Here is a 5,940-nt window from a genome sequence, read left to right as displayed (position 1 = left end):
AATCTTCAATTTCATTTCAATCTACAAGTCAGATTTCAGGCCTTGGGTACCAATAAACAAACAGAAGCCTCTATATGGGACAGGTATGTTGTCATCTACAGAGTTTACATATGAGAACTATGCAGTCAAGTACCAGAAAGAAGTTTGCAAAAAAATCCTCATAATGTTTTAAGTAACTTTCTGATTTAGTGGTAGGTTGCACTCATAGCTAACCTCAGCCACTTGAGGTGCCCAGGCCATGGGATGGACATCCTTGCAAGGATGCGAATACCTGGACCACATTGTAAGAAAAGGTGTCCATTGACTGATTATATCAACTTTTGGTTATCAGTCCCTGAAAGGAAAAATAATACAGTGTGCATAGCTAAATCAGTCTACACAGATCAGCAGCAAAAAGACTTACGGGGTAATTTTCAGTACCCACGTGCATGACACAATCCAGGAATCATCTCTTTCATTTAATCCCTGCCTGGTTCCCACACACATCTGCGAGCTGGTACTAAGGCACTACCTTGTATTTAGATAACTGTGCTTTTTTCTCATATAGCTCCATCTTGGGCTCTTCAGGAGCATGCAAGATTTCCTGGTATTCTACTATCCACCGGCTTTGCATTTATCTGAGAACTCCATGGCTAAGTGAAGGCCTTTCTCCAGGGTCAAGTGCTCCTTCCGGACAGTGCTGGTCAGGTCTTTCAGCTGCTCCGTGTGGTCATGGATCTCCTTCCTAAGAATCTCAGCCTCACTTTCCTCCAAGAATTTCATGGCCCGCTCGCCTTTTTCTCTGGCTGACTTCGGCAAACTGTGGCCCTTCTCCATGACTTTTAACAAAATCTGAGAAAGAAAATGACTGATAAACAAAAATAGTGACTCTTATTCCTCAAAGAGAGGCTTTTAGGTTTAATTTGAGACAACTTATATCTTCTTAGACGTTTTTAAAATTTATCTCTAGGCCTGACCCATCAAGGAATCTGAAACCCTCTTTTCCTTAACTCAATAGAGACTACAAGTCTTGATCAACGTACCATTTGCAAATCAAAGACTTAAAAAGAACTTGATGTGTTTCTGTCCTTAGAAAGCTTCCCAAAGATCTGGGTTACAGTGCTTTAAGGTACTGGGCCATGTGTTTAAGAACAGCTTTAAGATCTAAGTGTAAGACCTGGTGGACAGCTGCATATAGGCCGTTCACATGACAACAATCACAGGTAAGTAGAAGCAGCTTTGGTCTTACATGTTTATAACTGTATTTGAACTAAAAGCAATGATGTGACCATAAATCACTTGGGATCAGGAAGAACGCACATGCTTCCAGGGTCTATGTAGCAGAACGAGATCAAAAGAGCTGAAAGAGAGGTTGGAGAGGAGCCGGAGGATGCATGCCTACCTCCAACGTCTTCAACTTTTTCCACATCATTGCTTTATCTACTTTATCAATTTTGGTAGCCACATTCTTGAAGTTCTTATGAGTGGAGCCAAACCAATCAGAATAGGAGCTAAGGACTAATTCAGTTTCTTCCAAACACTGGATTTCCTCTTCCAAGAATTTTATTTGCTCCTATGAAACCAAAGAGAAAAATTGAACCATGAATAAAAGCCTGGGGCCGGGACCTCAGTGGACCATGAGGCATCTTCAGGGAGATTGGTGATGGAAGACCACTTAGACTCATGATGTCAGCTGTCCCTCATGAACAGTGGGGGAATAGCTCACCAGCACTTGGAGCAGCAGGGCCTGGTACCGGGAGGTCAGCTGGGTGGCCTGGCAGCCCATCCTGCTGTTCACACGGGTCTCGTCTAGGATCTCCTGTGCTCTGGCTCCCACTTCTTCCACTTCATCTCTGTGTGCGGACAGGTCTTCATGCCACTTCTGAAATGATGTAAGAACCAAAAGGAAAACCTCAATCTTAGGCATCCTTGAATAAAACAAATAGTGTTTGTGTCTTCTTAAGAGAACATGATTTCAGCATGAGTTTAGAACTATGTTTATTCTGAGATGCAATTTGGAAGGTGTATCAAATATAAGCTTTGTGAAAGATTGCATTACAATATGATAACAATTGTATACTTATGAGTTGGGTACTTTTCTATATATTGTACTTTGGTTGAAATATTTTTATTTTAAAAATGTGCCATAGAGCTGGGTGTGGTGGCACACACCTGTAACTCCAGCACTGGGGAGGGAGAGGCAGGAGGAGATGTGTAAGATACAGGCAAGCATGGTCTACAAATCAAGTTCCAGGCCAGCTGGCGCTACAGGAAGACCCAGTCCCAACTACCCCCAAGACACACACACAAAGTGCTATACACGCTTCACATCTTCTCTTTTATTTTGATCAATTTTAAATGAATAATGAAATGAAATGAATAATGAAAATGAATGAAATGGATAATGAAAAAATTCTCCAATTGTTTTGGATATATGCATAGAAATTACACAAAAATCAGAGTGAAACTAGTTAGGAATTATTAATTTAAGAGACCACATTAGAATACTTTCATATGATAGCTATAAGCTTATAAGACTGCAATATTATTTATATATATTTATAAAGCAAAGTAATGGGCATGGGAGAGAATTCCAAAGTATTTCCACCAAGCTATATTCTACCTTCTAATTTTTATTTGTTATTAATAGTGTATATGTGACGCTGTGTATATGGTATGTGCATGTATGTATGTATGTATGCATGATTGTACTCATGTATGTGTATCTAGGCATACACATGCCATGGCACATAGGTGGAGGTCAGAGGACAACCTTATGGAGTTGGTTTTCTCCTTCCACCATGGGTTCTAGGGATTGAACTCAGGCCATCAGACTTATAGAGAAGTGCTCCCACCTGTGAGCCATGTCACTGGTCCATTACTAAACTATAGCTTATCAAAGATGAATCTATAAATAACTGCTATAAGAAGAGTGAACACTTTCATTTATTATAATTTTTGAGGTAAGGGGAGAGAGATAGAGACAGAGACAGAGAGAGAGAGAGAGAGAGAGAGAGAGAGAGAGAGAGAATTACAAAATGAGCACCCCAGACAGACAGTTACTAAATGTTTTCATGAATGAATTATGCAAGATAACTTTGATAAGGATGGAGAATTTCCAGGAGTTGTACCTTCATCTGAAGTAACTGCATCTCCTTGGTGGCTCAGTTAGACTGACATTCAGTCCTGAGACTGACTTTCTCCTGCATTTTTTGAGCCACTCATCCACTTGCTGGAACTTGTGCTCCACCAGCCTCAGCTTGTTCACGACATTGTTGAACTGGCTCCAGGTCTCCAACAAGCTGTGTTGGTAGGTCTGCCAGTCCTGTCGGAGTGACTCCAGTGCCCGGTCTTCTGCCTGGGGGATGCTGGACGGGATCACATCCTCCCTGGTGTGCAGCACTGAGTTTAGCAGGGCCTGACCCTCAGCACAGTGCACTTGCAGCTCCTGCAGGGAAAAGGGCACAGCCATCTTTCTCTACGCTTAGCTCACACTTGAATTCTCAGCATGTCTCAGCCAAACCAGCTGGGCAGAGTGTACTTCACATTAGAAACATGTGAATTTATTTTGTCCTATACAAAAAGAGTTTTTCATATATAGTGCTAAACATTGTTTGCTAAGACCAGGGAAAATTTTTGAAAATTTCCCCATCACAATAACATACATGGGGCTGGAGAAATGGTTCAGTGGTTAAGAATACTGGATGCTTTTGCAGAGGATATGGTTTGGTTCCCAGCACCCATGCGGTGGCTGAGAAGTATTTGTACTCCAGTTCCAGGGGATCCAACACCCTCTTCTAGCCTCCTCTGGCATTGCATGTATGTGGTGCACTTACATACAGGCAAAACTCTTATATACAGAAAGTACAAATAAATTAAAAATTGAAAGATAAAATCAGATAACACATATAGCGCCTCCCCCCTATTTTTTCCCCAATTGTTTCTAAAATTTAATTTTTACCTTACAAGCTAACACACTCATGATCAAAGGGCTGTTGTTTACAACAGTAACCTAGGCTTATTACAGCTTGTGATGTTCACACAAGCACCCAAGCTTGTGATGGTTTCTACACTGACTGGGCTCGGTGCTACATTGCTGCTGAGAAAGTAAGAAGAGATCCTTTATGCTAAGGAGGGGTCCTGGGCCAGGGCTTTGTTCTAGGGAAAGAGGTGACTAAGGAAGGTGGGACCAGGGCCCTCCACAGGCATACAAACTCGGGGGCTGAATCAATACCCTAGGAGCTCTCAAAAGCATAAGCCCTGAAGATTTACCCTAAACTGTTCAGCATGAATAAAGTCTTAAAGAGCATGAACTATGGGGCAGGAGGAACAGCCCAGTGGTTAAGACCACTGGCTGCTCTTGCAGAGGACCCAGGTTCAATTCCCAGCACCCTTATGGTAGCTAACAACCATCTGTAACTCCAGTTCCAGGGGAACCCGACACCCTCTTCTGACTTCTGCAGTCATTGCACAATACAGGTGCACTTACATACATGCAGGGAGTACACTAATACACATAAAATAAAAATAAATATTTTTTCTTTAAAAAAAGAGCATGAACTACTTTATATAGGAACATCACAAGTCTTTATCATTAAAAGTTTTGGCAAAGCTAATTTGAATTATGGTCATAAAGATATCAATCCACATTGTTGTTAGATATGATTATCTAGAGGAAAAGTAACCACGTAAAATTCTACCAAGAACATTAAAGGTACCAAGACTTTCAGTCAAAATGTGGAACAGTGGATGGGGGTATAGCTAATCTACCACGCAAAAGTCCCTAGTTTCAATTCCCTAGCACTACACAACAAATGAGAAAAAGCAATTATTAGAAACCCCCATGTGAGAGTGAACATGTGTGATCTCGGTATTTGCTCAGGAGACCGAGGCAGGATGATCTCCAATCTTGAGCCAGCCTAGTATATACAATGAGTCGAAGACCATCCTGAGCTACACAGTGAGGTCCTGTTTTGACCCTGCCCCCAAATAAAAGTCCTTCCTATTACCTACAACTAGTTGAAATTGCTGATTTTTGATCATTTTTATGGAAAGCTGGAACAATCTCACATGACTCAGTTACAAACCATTTTTCCTTAACTGCAATGTCAGGATCAGAATGTTGTACTGTGTACTCGTTGTATGTACATGAAACAGAAGACAAAACACATGTATACAATTATTAAAATGGTCACAAACACAGATTTTGGTTTTGTTTCTTTTTGAGACCGGGTCTCCCTGTAGCCCCAGCTGCTCTGGAACTTGTTATGTAGACCAGGGTGGCCTGGGTCTTATAGAAATCTACCTGAGAGCCCCACCACACTTGTCAAAAACACTTTATTTCAAAATTCTTAGATTTTTAAAATGTGATTTTGCATAATTATTTTCCTTAATTTGAGGTCAGCATTATTTTTTCCTGTAAAGGGCCTGATAACACATATTTTAGTTTTGTGGGTCTTTTGTCTGTGTTGCAAATAATTTCACAGTACTCAAGCATCCAAGGACAGCATCACTGAGTAAGTGTGGCTGTGTGGCAATAAAATTACTTAAACCCAGACACTGAAGGCATGGGCTGAAGTGATCTGATACCTACTCTAATTTATTCATCTTCCCAATGTGATCTCTTCTTCCATGTTTTATAAAAAACAGTTTTGTCTATTATATCTGCATATATAATTCTACTAAATAAATTTTCATATACTCTGTGGTGGTTTGAATGAAAATGTCCCCCATAAGCTCCAAGTATTTGGATATTTTGACTGTAGTTGGTGGCTTTGTTTTGGGAGGTTTTAGGAGGTGTGGTCTTGCTGAAGGAAGCATGTCACTGGGGGCAGACTTTGAGGGCTCTTAAGCCTTGCTGGATTTCCAGTCACTCGATGTTTTCTGTACCTATTAAAGATGTGTTTTCTGCTCCTGTTCTGGCACCTCACCATGCCCTGATGGACTCTAACCCCTCTGGTA

The 5,940-nt window shown here is 41.0% G+C and overlaps 1 pseudogene; it reads right to left on the bottom strand.

Moving 5' to 3' along the window:
* Positions 1–484: 484 nt before the first annotated feature.
* On the bottom strand, positions 485–3,267 carry LOC115067900 (annotated as a pseudogene).
* Between the last annotated feature and the right edge of the window lie 2,673 nt (positions 3,268–5,940).

The sequence above is a fragment of the Nannospalax galili genome, unplaced genomic scaffold (genome assembly GCF_000622305.1).
Source record: "Nannospalax galili isolate Female #2095 unplaced genomic scaffold, S.galili_v1.0 scaffold1087, whole genome shotgun sequence".
NCBI lineage: Eukaryota > Metazoa > Chordata > Mammalia > Rodentia > Spalacidae > Nannospalax > Nannospalax galili.
The sequence above is the reverse complement of the archived record's forward strand: the minus strand, read 5'-3'. Positions and strand labels throughout refer to the sequence as shown.